This window comes from Nyctibius grandis, chromosome 32, assembly GCF_013368605.1.
Source record: "Nyctibius grandis isolate bNycGra1 chromosome 32, bNycGra1.pri, whole genome shotgun sequence".
Classification (NCBI taxonomy): domain Eukaryota; kingdom Metazoa; phylum Chordata; class Aves; order Nyctibiiformes; family Nyctibiidae; genus Nyctibius; species Nyctibius grandis.
Genome location: NC_090689.1, coordinates 2908032 through 2921786, shown reverse-complemented (window position 1 = coordinate 2921786; position 13755 = coordinate 2908032). Strand labels below are relative to the sequence as shown.

General features: G+C 64.1%; 14 non-coding genes across 14 annotated transcripts; all 14 read right to left on the bottom strand.

Annotated features, from left to right (window-relative positions):
- Positions 1 to 137: 137 nt before the first annotated feature.
- Positions 138 to 256, bottom strand: LOC137675235 (5S ribosomal RNA). The gene has a single exon (XR_011049913.1). It is a non-coding gene; the product is annotated as a 5S ribosomal RNA (ribosomal RNA).
- Positions 257 to 1232: 976 nt separating this feature from the next.
- On the bottom strand, positions 1233 to 1351 carry LOC137675251 (5S ribosomal RNA). Its single transcript, XR_011049926.1, has one exon. It is a non-coding gene; the product is annotated as a 5S ribosomal RNA (ribosomal RNA).
- Positions 1352 to 2230: 879 nt separating this feature from the next.
- On the bottom strand, positions 2231 to 2349 carry LOC137675249 (5S ribosomal RNA). The gene has a single exon (XR_011049925.1). It is a non-coding gene; the product is annotated as a 5S ribosomal RNA (ribosomal RNA).
- Positions 2350 to 3340: 991 nt separating this feature from the next.
- LOC137675237 (5S ribosomal RNA) lies at positions 3341 to 3459 on the bottom strand. The gene has a single exon (XR_011049915.1). It is a non-coding gene; the product is annotated as a 5S ribosomal RNA (ribosomal RNA).
- A 1064-nt stretch (positions 3460 to 4523) lies between these two features.
- On the bottom strand, positions 4524 to 4642 carry LOC137675248 (5S ribosomal RNA). Its single transcript, XR_011049924.1, has one exon. It is a non-coding gene; the product is annotated as a 5S ribosomal RNA (ribosomal RNA).
- A 694-nt stretch (positions 4643 to 5336) lies between these two features.
- LOC137675267 (5S ribosomal RNA) lies at positions 5337 to 5455 on the bottom strand. The gene has a single exon (XR_011049942.1). It is a non-coding gene; the product is annotated as a 5S ribosomal RNA (ribosomal RNA).
- A 684-nt stretch (positions 5456 to 6139) lies between these two features.
- On the bottom strand, positions 6140 to 6258 carry LOC137675247 (5S ribosomal RNA). Its single transcript, XR_011049923.1, has one exon. It is a non-coding gene; the product is annotated as a 5S ribosomal RNA (ribosomal RNA).
- A 1058-nt stretch (positions 6259 to 7316) lies between these two features.
- On the bottom strand, positions 7317 to 7435 carry LOC137675246 (5S ribosomal RNA). The gene has a single exon (XR_011049922.1). It is a non-coding gene; the product is annotated as a 5S ribosomal RNA (ribosomal RNA).
- Positions 7436 to 8676: 1241 nt separating this feature from the next.
- LOC137675241 (5S ribosomal RNA) lies at positions 8677 to 8796 on the bottom strand. The gene has a single exon (XR_011049917.1). It is a non-coding gene; the product is annotated as a 5S ribosomal RNA (ribosomal RNA).
- A 704-nt stretch (positions 8797 to 9500) lies between these two features.
- LOC137675254 (5S ribosomal RNA) lies at positions 9501 to 9619 on the bottom strand. The gene has a single exon (XR_011049929.1). It is a non-coding gene; the product is annotated as a 5S ribosomal RNA (ribosomal RNA).
- Positions 9620 to 10848: 1229 nt separating this feature from the next.
- Positions 10849 to 10967, bottom strand: LOC137675245 (5S ribosomal RNA). Its single transcript, XR_011049921.1, has one exon. It is a non-coding gene; the product is annotated as a 5S ribosomal RNA (ribosomal RNA).
- A 685-nt stretch (positions 10968 to 11652) lies between these two features.
- Positions 11653 to 11771, bottom strand: LOC137675244 (5S ribosomal RNA). Its single transcript, XR_011049920.1, has one exon. It is a non-coding gene; the product is annotated as a 5S ribosomal RNA (ribosomal RNA).
- Positions 11772 to 12280: 509 nt separating this feature from the next.
- LOC137675231 (5S ribosomal RNA) lies at positions 12281 to 12399 on the bottom strand. Its single transcript, XR_011049910.1, has one exon. It is a non-coding gene; the product is annotated as a 5S ribosomal RNA (ribosomal RNA).
- Positions 12400 to 12895: 496 nt separating this feature from the next.
- LOC137675243 (5S ribosomal RNA) lies at positions 12896 to 13014 on the bottom strand. The gene has a single exon (XR_011049919.1). It is a non-coding gene; the product is annotated as a 5S ribosomal RNA (ribosomal RNA).
- Between the last annotated feature and the right edge of the window lie 741 nt (positions 13015 to 13755).

The following is a 13755-nucleotide window of genomic DNA, read 5'->3' as shown; positions in this document are numbered from 1 at the left end:
CCCAACAACAAAACAGGGACGTCCCACAGCGGCCCCGGCTCCTCCTACCACCGCCCCCTACTGCCCTGCCCCGCCGCAACACCCCACCCGCAACAGCCCGACAACAAAATGGGGGCCGCCCCCTAGCCGGGGGCAAAAGCCTACAGCACCCGGTATTCCCAGGCAGTCTCCCATCCAAGTACTAACCGGGCCCGACCCTGCTTAGCTGCCGAGATCAGACGGGATCGGGCGTTCTCAGGGTGGTATGGCCGTAGGCACCCCCTGCTCCCCCGACAGCCCTTTCGTGGACCCGTCACCACGCGCTACAGCCGTCCCGATGGGTGACAGGGGGCGTCAGGCAGTCCCAACGCACACCCACCCACCACAACCACCCAATGCAACACCCCTGCCTGGTACCACCGCCCCCTATCGACCTGCCCCTCCGCAACACCCCACCCGCCACAACCCTCCCGCAACACCGCAACAACAAAAGGGGGACGCACCAACGAGTTAAAGCCCTCCCGACGGGTGGCAGGGGGCGCCACGCAACCCTAACACTCACCCACCCACCGCAACCACCCAATGCAACACCAGCACAGAACACCCCAGCCCCTACCTCCACCCCCTAGTGACCTGCCCCGCTGCAACAGCCCAGCACAACACCGCAACAACAAACGGTGGACGCGCGAACGCGTTACAGCCCTCCCAACGGGTGGCAGGGGGAGCCACGCAACCCCAACACTCACCCACCCACCACAAGCACCCAATGCAACACCCGCACGCAACACCCCAGCCACCTACCACCGCCCCCTAGTGACGTCCCCCTCCGCAACACCCCTCCGCAACACCGCAACAACAAAAGGGGGACGCACCAACGAGTTAAAGCCCTCCCGACGGGTGGCAGGGGGCGCCACGCAACCCCACCACGCACCCACCCACTGCAACCACCCAATGCTACACCCGCACGCAACACCCCAGCCACCTACCACCGCCCCCTAGTGACGTCCCCGTCTGCAACACCCCCAACAACAAAACAGGGACGTCCCACAGCAGCCCCGGCTCCTCCTACCACCGCCCCCTACTGCCCTGCCCCGCCGCAACACCCAGCACGCAACACCCCAACAACAAAACAGGGGATGACTCCAGCGCCACCCATACCTCCTATCACGCCCCCTACTGACCTGCCCCTCTGAAACACCCCACCCGCAACACCCCGACAACAAAAGGGGGGCCGCCCCCTAGCCGGGGGCAAAAGCCTACAGCACCCGGTATTCCCAGGCGGTCTCCCATCCAAGTACTAACTGGGCCCGACCCTGCTTAGCTGCCGAGATCAGACGGGATCGGGCGTTCTCAGGGTGGTATGGCCGTAGGCACCTCCTGCTGCCCCGACAGCCCTCTCGTGGATCCGTCACCACACGCTACAGCCGTCCCGAAGGGTGACAGGGGGTGTCAGCCAGTCCGAACGCACACCCACCCACCGCAACCACCCAGTGCAACACCCACCGCAAACCCCTGACCGGTACCACCGCCCCCTATCTACCTGCCTCTCCGCAACACCCCACTCGCAACACCGCAACAAGAAAAGGGGGACGCAACAACGAGTTAAAGCCCTCCCGACGGGTGGCAGGGGGCGCCACGCAACCCCGCCACGCACCCACCCACTGCAACCACCCAATGCAACACCCGCACAGAACACCCCGGGCCCCTAACACCGCCCTCTATTGACCTGCCCTGCCGCAACACCCCACCCGCAACACCCCGACAACAAAACGGCGGATGCTTGAATGCGTTACAGCCGTCCCGATGGGTTACAGGGGGCGTCAAGGCAACCCCAACACTCACCCACCCACCGCAACAACCCAATGCTACACCCGCACGGAACACCCCAGGCCCCTACCACAGCCCCATATTGACCTGCCCCGCTGCAACAGCCCAGCACAACACCACAACAACAAACGGTGGACGCGCGAACGCGTTAGAGCTCCCCCGACGGGTGGCAGGGGGCGCCACGCAACCCCAACACTCACCCACCCACCACAACCACTCAATGCTACACCCGCACGCAACACCCCAGCCACCTACCACCGCCCCCAGTGACGTCCCCGTCTGCAACACCCCAACAACAAAACAGGGGATGACTCCAGCGCCACCCATACCGCCTATCACGCCCCCTACTGACCTGCCCCTCTGAAACACCCCACCCGCAACACCCCGACAACAAAAGGTGGGGCACCCCCTAGCCGGGGGCAAAAGCCTACAGCACCCGGTATTCCCAGGCGGTCTCCCATCCAAGTACTAACTGGGCCCGACCCTGCTTAGCTGCCGAGATCAGACGGGATCGGGCGTTCTCAGGGTGGTATGGCCGTAGGCACCCCCTGCTGCCCCGACAGCCCTCTCGTGGACCCGCCACCACGCGCTACAGCCGTCCCGACGGGTGACAGGGGGCGCCACGCAACCCCACCACGCACCCACCCACCGCAACCACCCAATGCAACACCCCTGCCTGGTACCACCGCCCCCTATCGACCTGCCCCTCCGCAACACCCCTCCGCAACACCCCTCCTGCAACACCTCAATAACAAAAGGGGGACGCACCAACGAGTTAAAGCCCACACGACGGGTGACATGGGGGCGTCAAGGCAACCCCAACACTCACCCACCCACCGCAAACAACCAATGCTACACCCACACAGAACACACCAGCCCCTGCCTCCACCCCTTATTGACCTGCCCCGCTGCGACACCCCAGCACAACACCGCAACAACAAACGGTGGATGCGCGAACGCGTTACAGCCCTCCTGACGGGTGGCAGGGGGAGCCACGCAACCCCAACACTCACCCACCCACCACAAGCACCCAATGCAACACCCGCACGCAACACCCCAGCCACCTACCACCGCCCCCTAGTGACGTCCCCCTCCGCAACACCCCTCCGCAACACCCCTCCTGCAACACCGCAAGAAGAAAAAGGGGGACGCACGAATGAGTTCACGACCTCCTGACGGGTGTCAGGGGGCGCCACGCAACCCCACCACGCACCCACCCACTGCAACCACCCAATGCTACACCCGCACGCAACACCCCAGCCACCTACCACCGCCCCCTAGTGACGTCCCCGTCTGCAACACCCCAACAACAAAACAGGGACGTCCCACAGCAGCCACGGCTCCTCCTACCACCGCCCCCTACTGCCCTGCCCCGCCGCAACACCCAGCACGCAACACCCCAACAACAAAACAGGGGATGACTCCAGCGCCACCCATACCTCCTATCACGCCCCCTAATGACCTGCCCCTCTGAAACACCCCACCCGCAACACCCCGACAACAAAAGGTGGGGCACCCCCTAGCCGGGGGCAAAAGCCTACAGCACCCGGTATTCCCAGGCGGTCTCCCATCCAAGTACTAACCGGGCCCAACCCTGTTTAGCTGCCGAGACCAGACGGGATCGGGCGTTCTCAGGGTGGTATGGCCGTAGGCACCCCCTGCTGCCCCGACAGCCCTCTCGTGGACCCGCCACCACGCGCTACAGCCGTCCCGACGGGTGACAGGGGGCGTCAGGCAGTCCCAACGCACACCCACCCACCGCAACCACCCAATGCAACACCCACCGCAAAACCCCTGACCGGTACCACCGCCCCCTATCCACCTGCCCTGCCGCAACACCCCTCCGCAACACCCCTCCCGCAACACCGCAACAACAAAAGGGGGACGCACCAACGAGTTAAAGCCCTCGCAAAGGGTGTCAGGGGGGGCCACGCAACCCCACCACGCACCCACCCACCGCAACCACCCAATGCAACACCCACCGCAAAACCCCTGACCGGTACCACCGCCCCCTACTGCCCTGCCCTGCCGCAACACCCCACCCGCAACACCCTGACAACAAAACGGCGGATGCTCCAATGCGTTACAGCCGTCCCAAAGAGAGTCAGGGGGAGCCAGGAAACGCCAAAACGCACCCACCCACTGCAACCACCTACATCAACACCCACCACAACACCCCTGCTTCGTGCCAATGCCCCCTATTGACCTGCCTCGCCACAACACCCCAACAACAAAACGAGGGATGCCCGAATGCGTTACAGCCGTCCCGATGGGTTACAGGGGGCGTCAAGGCAACCCCAACACTCACCCACCCACCGCAACCACCCAATGCAACACCCGCACGGAACACCCCAGGCCCCTACCACCGCCCCCTATCGACCTGCCCCTCCACAACACCCCTCCCGCAACACTGCAACAACAAAAGGGGGACGCACCAACGAGTTAAAGCCCTCGCAAAGGGTGTCGGGGGGGCCACGCAACCCCACCACGCACCCACCCACCGCAACCACCCAATGCAACACCCGCACGCAACACCCCAGCCACCTACCACCGCCCCCAGTGACGTCCCCGTCTGCAACACCCCAACAACAAAACAGGGGATGACTCCAGCGCCACCCATACCTCCTATCATGCCCCCTACTGCCCTGCCCCGCCGCAACACCCCACACGCAACACCCCGACAACAAAATGGGGGCCGCCCCCTAGCCGGGGGCAAAAGCCTACAGCACCCGGTATTCCCAGGCGGTCTCCCATCCAAGTACTAACTGGGCCCGACCCTGCTTAGCTGCCGAGATCAGACGGGATCGGGCGTTCTCAGGGTGGTATGGCCGTAGGCACCCCCTGCTGCCCCGACAGCCCTCTCGTGGACCCGCCACCACGCGCTACAGCCGTCCCGACGGGTGACAGGGGGCGTCAGGCAGTCCCAACACTCACCCACCCACCGCAACCACCCAATGCTACACCCCTGCCTGGTACCACCGCCCCCTATCGACCTGCCCCTCTGCAACACCCCTCCGCAACACCCCTCCTGCAACACCGCAACAACAAAAGGGGGACGCACCAACGAGTTAAAGCCCTCGCAAAGGGTGTCAGGGGGCGCCACGCAACCCCACCACGCACCCACTCCCCGCAACCACCCAATGCAACACCCACACAGAACACCCCAGCCACCTACCACCGCCCCCTAGTGACCTGCCCCTCCGCAACACCCCTCCCGCAACACCGCAACAACAAAAGGGGGACGCACCAACGAGTTAAAGCCCTGGCAAAGGGTGTCAGGGGGCGCCACGCAAACCCACCACGCACCCACCCACCGCAACCACCCAATGCTACACCCGCACGCAACACCCCAGCCACCTACCACCGCCCCCTAGTGACGTCCCCGTCTGCAAAACCCCAACAACAAAACAGGAGATGACTCCAGCGCCAACCATACACCTATCACGCCCCCTACTGACCTGCCTCGCCGCAACACCCCACCCGCAACACCCCGACAACAAAATGGGGGCCGCCCCCTAGCCGGGGGCAAAAGCCTACAGCACCCGGTATTCCCAGGCAGTCTCCCATCCAAGTACTAACTGGGCCCGACCCTGCTTAGCTGCCGAGATCAGACGGGATCGGGCGTTCTCAGGGTGGTATGGCCGTAGGCACCCCCTGCTGCCCCGACAGCCCTCTCGTGGACCCGCCACCACGCGCTACAGCCGTCCCGACGGGTGACAGGGGGCGTCAGGCAGTCCCAACTCACACCCACCCACCGCAACCGCCCAATGCAACACCCCTGCCTGGTACCACCGCCCCCTATCGACCTGCCCCTCCGCAACACCCTTCCTGCAACACCTCAATAACAAAAGGGGGACGCACCAACGAGTTAAAGCCCTCACGACGGGTGACATGGGGGCGTCAAGGCAACCCCAACACTCACCCACGCACCGCAACCACCCAATGCAACACCCCTGCCTGGTACCACCGCCCCCTATCGACCTGCCCCTCCGCAACACCCCTCCGCAACAACCCTCCCGCAACACCGCAACAACAAAAGGGGGACGCACCATCGAGTTAACGCCCTCCCGACGGGTGTCAGGGGGCGCCACGCAACCCCACCACGCACCCACCCACCGCAACCACCCAATGCTACACACGCACGCAACACCCCAGCCACCTACCACCGCCCCCAGTGACGTCCCCGTCTGCAACACCCCAACAACAAAACAGGGACGTCCCACAGCGGCCCCGGCTCCTCCTACCACCACCCCCTACTGCCCTGCCCCGCCGCAACACCCCACCCGCAACACCCCGACAACAAAAGGTGGGGCACCCCCTAGCCGGGGGCAAAAGCCTACAGCACCCGGTATTCCCAGGCGGTCTCCCATCCAAGTACTAACTGGGCCCGACCCTGCTTAGCTGCCGAGATCAGACGGGATCGGGCGTTCTCAGGGTGGTATGGCCGTAGGCACTCCCTGCTGCCCCGACAGCCCTCTCGTGGACCCGCCACCACGCACTACAGCCGTCCCGACGGGTGACAGGGGGCGTCAGCCAGTCCCAACGCACACCCACCCACCGCAACCGCCCAATGCAACACCCCTGCCTCGTACCACCGCCCCCTATCGACCTGCCCCTCCGCAACACCCCACCCGCCACAACCCTCCCGCAACACCGCAACAACAAAAGGGGGGACGCACCAACGAGTTAAAGCCCTCTCGTCGGGTGGCACGGGGCGTCAAGGCAACCCCAACACTCACCCACGCACCGCAACGACCCAATGCTACACCCGCACAGAACACCCCAGCCCCTACCACTGCCCCATATTGACCTGCCCCGCTGCAACACCCCAGCACAACACCGCAACAACAAACGGTGGATGCGCGAACGCGTTACAGCCCTCCCGACGGGTGGCAGGGGGAGCCACGCAACCCCAACACTCACCCAACCACCACAACGACCCAATGCTACACCCCTGCCTGGTACCACCGCCCCCTATCGACCTGCCTCTCCGCAACACCCCACCCGCAACACCGCAACAAGAAAAGGGGGACGCACCAACGAGTTAAAGCCCTCCCGACGGGTGGCAGGGGGCGTCAAGGCAACCCCAACACTCACCTACCCACCGCAACCACCCAATGCAACACCCACACAGAACACCCCGGGCCCCTACCACCGCCCTCTGTTGACCTGCCCCGCCACAACACCCCACCCGCAACACCGCAAGAAGAAAAAGGTGGACGCACGAACGAGTTCACGACCCCCCCGATGGGTTACAGGGGGCGCCACGCAACCCCACCACGCAGCCAACCACCGCAACCACCCAATGCTACACCCGCACGCAACACCCCGGCCACCTACCACCGCCCCCTAGTGACGTCCCCGTCTGCAACACCCCAACAACAAAACAGGGGATGACTCCAGCGCCACCCATACCTCCTATCACGCCCCCTACTGACCTGCCCCTCTGAAACACCCCACCCGCAACACCCCGACAACAAAAGGTGGGGCACCCCCTAGCCGGGGGCAAAAGCCTACAGCACCCGGTATTCCCAGGCGGTCTCCCATCCAAGTACTAACTGGGCCCGACCCTGCTTAGCTGCCGAGATCAGACGGGATCGGGCGTTCTCAGGGTGGTATGGCCGTAGGCACCCCCTGCTGCCCCGACAGCCCTCTCGTGGACCCGCCACCACGCGCTACAGCCGTCCCGACGGGTGACAGGGGACGTCAGCCAGTCCCAACGCACACCCACCCACCGCAACCACCCAGTGCAACACCCACCGCAAAACCTCTGACCGGTACCACCGCCCCCTACTGCCCTGCCCTGCCGCAACACCCCACCCGCAACACCCCGACAACAAAACGAGGGATGCCCGAATGCGTTACAGCCGTCCCGACGGTTGACAGGGGGCGTCAAGGCAACCCCAACACTCACCCACCCACCGCAACCACCCAATGCAACACCCCTGCCTGGTACCACCGCCCCCTATCGACCTGCCCCTCCGCAACACCCCTCCGCAACACCCCTCCTGCAACACCTCAACAACAAAAGGGGGACGCCCCAACGAGTTAAAGCCCTCGCAAAGGGTGTCAGGGGGCGCCACGCAACCCCACCACGCACCCACTCACCGCAACCACCCAGTGCAACACCCACCGCAAAACCTCTGACCGGTACCACCGCCCCCTATCGACCTGCCCTGCCACAACACCCCACCCGCAACACCCCGACAACAAAACGGCGGATGCTCCAATGCGTTACAGCCGTCCCGAAGAGAGTCAGGGGGAGCCAGGAAACGCCAAAACGCACCCACCCACTGCAACCACCTACATCAACACCCACCACAACACCCCTGCTTCGTGCCAATACCCGCTATTGACCTGCCTCGCCACAACACCCCAACAACAAAACGAGGGATGCCCGAATGCGTTACAGCCGTCCCGATGGGTTACAGGGGGCGTCAAGGCAACCCCAACACTCACCCACCCACCGCAACCACCCAATGCAACACCCGCACGCCACACCCCAGCCACCTACCACCGCCCCCTATCGACCTGCCCCTCCGCAACACCCCTCCGCAACACCGCAACAACAAAAGGGGGACGCCCCAACGAGTTAAAGCCCTCGCAAAGGGTGTCAGGGGGGGCCACGCAACCCCACCACGCACCCACCCACCGCAACCACCCAATGCTACACCTGCACGCCACACCCCAGCCACCTACCACCGCCCCCTAGTGACGTCCCCGTCTGCAAAACCCCAACAACAAAACAGGGGATGACTCCAGCGCCACCCATACCTCCTATCACGCCCCCTACTGACCTGCCCCTCTGAAACACCCCACACGCAACACCCCGACAACAAAAGGTGCGCCGCCCCCTAGCCGGGGGGCAAAAGCCTACAGCACCCGGTATTCCCAGGCGGTCTCCCATCCAAGTACTAACCAGGGCCCGACCCTGCTTAGCTGCCGAGATCAGATGGGATCGGGCGTTCTCAGGGTGGTATGGCCGTAGGCACCCCCTGCTGCCCTGACAGCCCTCTCGTGGACCCGCCACCACGCGCTACAGCCGTCCCGATGGGTGACAGGGGGCGCCACGCAACCCCACCACGCACCCACCCACCGCAACCACCCAATGCAACACCCCTGCCTGGTACCACCGCCCCCTATCGACCTGCCCCTCCGCAACACCCCTCCGCAACACCCCTCCGCAACACCCCTCCTGCAACACCTCAATAACAAAAGGGGGACGCACCAACGAGTTAAAGCCCTCCCGACGGGTGACATGGGGGCGTCAAGGCAACCCCAACACTCACCCACCCACCGCAAACACCCAATGCAACACCCACACAGAACACCCCAGCCCCTACCTCCACCCCCTATTGACCTGCCCCGCTGCAACACCCCAGCACAACACCGCAACAACAAACGGTGGACGCGCGAACGCGTTACAGCCCTCCCGACGGGTGGCAGGGGGAGCCATGCAACCCCAACACTCACCCACCGCAACCACCCAATGCTACATCCGCACGCAACACCCCAGCCACCTACCACCGCACCCTAGTGACGTCCCCGTCTGCAACACCCCAACAACAAAACAGGGGATGACTCCAGCGCCACCCATACCTCCTATCACACTCCCTACTTTCCTGCCCCGCCGCAACACCCCACCCGCAACACCCCGACAACAAAAGGTGGGGCACCCTCTAGCCGGGGGCAAAAGCCTACAGCACCCGGTATTCCCAGGCGGTCTCCCATCCAAGTACTAACCAGGCCCGACCCTGCTTAGCTGCCGAGATCAGACGGGATCGGGCGTTCTCAGGGTGGTATGGCCGTAGGCACCCCTCTACTGCCCCGACAGCCCTCTCGTGGACCCGCCACCACGCGCTACAGCCGTCCCGACGGGTGACAGGGGGCGTCAGCCAGTCCCAACGCACACCCACCCACCGCAACCACCCAGTGCAACACCCACCGCAAAACCTCTGACCGGTACCACCGCCCCCTATCCACCTGCCCTGCCACAACACCCCACCCGCAACACCCCGACAACAAAACGGCGGATGCTCCAATGCGTTACAGCCGTCCCGGAGAGAGTCAGGGGGAGCCAGGAAACGCCAAAACGCACCCACCCACTGCAACCACCTACATCAACACCCACCACAACACCCCTGCTTCGTGCCAATGCCCCCTATTGACCTGCCTCGCCACAACACCCCAACAACAAAACGAGGGATGCCCGAATGCGTTACAGCCGTCCCGATGGGTTACAGGGGGCGTCAAGGCAACCCCAACACTCACCCACCCACCGCAACCGCCCAATGCAACACCCGCACGGAACGCCCCAGGCCCCTACCACCGCCCCCTATCGACCTGCCCCGCTGCAACACCCCAGCACAACACCGTGACAACAAACGGTGGACGCGCGAACGCGTTACAGCCCTCCCAACGGGTGGCAGGGGGAGCCACGCAATCCCAACACTCACCCACCCACCACAACCACCCAATGCTACACCCCTGCCGGGTACCACCGCCCCCTATCGACCTGCCTCTCCGCAACACCCCACCCGCAACACCGCAACAAGAAAAGGGGGACGCACCAACGAGTTAAAGCCCTCCCGACGGGTGGCAGGGGGCGTCAAGGCAACCCCAACACTCACCTACCCACCGCAACCACCCAATGCAACACCCACACAGAACACCCCGGGCCCCTACCACCGCCCTCTGTTGACCTGCCCCGCCACAACACCCCACCCGCAACACCGCAACAAGAAAAAGGGGGACGCACGAACGAGTTCACGACCTCCCGATGGGTTACAGGGGGCGCCACGCAACCCCACCACGCAGCCAACCACCGCAACCACCCAATGCTACACCCGCACGCCACACCCCGGCCACCTACCACCGCCCCCTAGTGACGTCCCCGTCTGCAACACCCCAACAACAAAACAGGCGATGACTCCAGCGCCACCCATACCTCCTATCACGCCCCCTACTGACCTGCCCCTCTGAAACACCCCACACGCAACACCCCGACAACAAAATGGGGGCTGCCCCCTAGCCGGGGGCAAAAGCCTACAGCACCCGGTATTCCCAGGCGGTCTCCCATCCAAGTACTAACTGGGCCCGACCCTGCTTAGCTGCCGAGATCAGACGGGATCGGGCGTTCTCAGGGTGGTATGGCCGTAGGCACCCCCTGCTGCCCCGACAGCCCTCTCGTGGACCCGCCACCACGCGCTACAGCCGTCCCGACGGGTGACAGGGGGTGTCAGGCAGTCCCAACGCACACCCACCCACCGCAACCACCCAATGCAACACCCACCGCAAAACCCCTGACCGGTACCACCGCCCCCTACTGCCCTGCCCTGCCGCAACATCCCACCCGCAACACCCCGACAACAAAACGGCGGATGCTCCAATGCGTTACAGCCGTCCCGAAGAGAGTCAGGGGGAGCCAGGAAACGCCAAAACGCACCCACCCACTGCAACCACCTACATCAACACCCACCACAACACCCCTGCTTCGTGCCAATGCCCCCTATTGACCTGCCTCGCCACAACACCCCAACAACAAAACGAGGGATGCCCGAATGCGTTACAGCCGTCCCGATGGGTTACAGGGGGCGTCAAGGCAACCCCAACACTCACCCACCCACCGCAACCACCCAATGCAACACCCGCACGCAACACCCCAGCCACCTACCACCGCCCCCTAGTGACGTCCCCGTCTGCAACACCCCAACAACAAAACAGGCGATGACTCCAGCGCCACTCATACCTCCTCCTATCACGCCCCCTACTGACCTGCCCCGCCGCAACACCCCACCCGCAACACCCCGACAACAAAAGGTGGGGCACCCCCTAGCCGGGGGCAAAAGCCTACAGCACCCGGTATTCCCAGGCGGTCTCCCATCCAAGTACTAACTGGGCCCGACCCTGCTTAGCTGCCGAGATCAGACGGGATCGGGCGTTCTCAGGGTGGTATGGCCGTAGGCACCCCCTGTTGCCCCGACAGCCCTCTCGTGGACCCGCCACCACGCGCTACAGGCGTCCCGACGGGTGACAGGGGGCGTCAGCCAGTCCCAACGCACACCCACCCACCGCAACCACCCAATGCAACACCCCTGCCACCTACCACCGCCCCCTATCGACCTGCCCCTCCGCAACACCCCTCCGCAACACCCCTCCTGCAACACCGCAACAACAAAAGGGGGACGCACCAACGAGTTAAAGCCCTCCCGACGGGTGTCAGGGGGCGCCACGCAACCCCACCACGCACCCACCCACCGCAACCACCCAATGCTACACCCGCACGCCACACCCCAGCCACCTACCACCGCCCCCTAGTGACGTCCCCGTCTGCAACACCCCAACAACAAAACAGGCGATGACTCCAGCGCCACCCATACCGCCTATCACGCTCCCTACTGCCCTGCCCCGCCGCAACACCCCACCCGCAACACCCCGACAACAAAAGGTGGGGCACCCCCTAGCCGGGGGCAAAAGCCTACAGCACCCGGTATTCCCAGGCGGTCTCCCATCCAAGTACTAACCGGGCCCGACCCTACTTAGCTACCGAGATCAGACGGGATCGGGCGTTCTCAGGGTGGTATGGCCGTAGGCACCCCCTGCTGCCCCGACAGCCCTCTCCTGGACCCGCCACCACGCGCTACAGCCGTCCCGACGGGTGACAGGGGGCGTCAGCCAGTCCCAACGCACACCCACCCACCGCAACCACCCAATGCAACACCCCTGCCTGGTACCACCGCCCCCTATCGACCTGCCCCTCCGCAACAGCCCTCCTGCAACACCGCAACAACACAAGGGGGACGCACCAACGAGTTAACGCCCTCCCGACGGGTGGCAGGGGGTGCCACGCAACCCCACCACGCACCCACCCACCACAACCACCCAATGCTACACCCGCACGCAACACCCCAGCCACCTACCACCGCCCCCTAGTGACGTCCCCGTCTGCAACACCCCAACAACAAAACAGGGGATGACTCCAGCGCCACCCATACCTCCTATCACGCTCCCTACTGACCTGCCCCGCCGCAACACCCCACCCGCAACACCCCGACGACAAAAGGTGGGGCACCCCCTAGCCGGGGGCAAAAGCCTACAGCACCCGGTATTCCCAGGCGGTCTCCCATCCAAGTACTAACTGGGCCCGACCCTGCTTAGCTGCCGAGATCAGACGGGATCGGGCGTTCTCAGGGTGGTATGGCCGTAGGCACCTCCTGCTGCCCCGACAGCCCTCTCGTGGACCCGCCACCACGTGCTACAGCCATCCCGATGGGTGACAGGGCATCAGGCAACCCTAGCGTGGTACACCCTCCTCAACCACTCACAGCCACACCTGCACGCAACACCCCTGCCTCGTACCACCGCCCGCTATCAACCTGCCCCTCTGGAACACCCCAACAACAAAACGAGGGATGACTCCAGTGCCCCCCAGTTCCCCTACCACCGCCCCCTATTGAACTGACCCTCCATAACACCCCACCCACAACTCCCCAACAACAAAACTGGGGACGCACAAACGCGTTCAGCCCCCCAGATGGGTCACAGGGGGCGCCAGGCAACCCCACCATGCACCCTCTCACACAACGACCCACAGCAACACCTGCACAGGGCACCCCTGTCTCATACTCCTAGTGACCCGTCTCTCTGAAGCACCCCAACAACAAAACGCGGGATGCCCCGCTGTATTTCACAACATCCAGTGGCACTGCTGAGGTTTGAACCATATGGTACACTCCACCATTCTGCTGTCTGCTTATACCGATGTGCACTACATACTTTTTACCTCCCCAAACACGTCCCTGTCATCGTACTCCTGGTTCTCATGCTCTCTCCTTCTGTACCAATAACACTTTGCAGATGAGTTTTGCTTTCTACATTTCATTGATGAGCCATCGTATATCCCACAGGTTTATTTCCAGCAGATGGCAACCTGGCTGTGCTGTTGTTGAT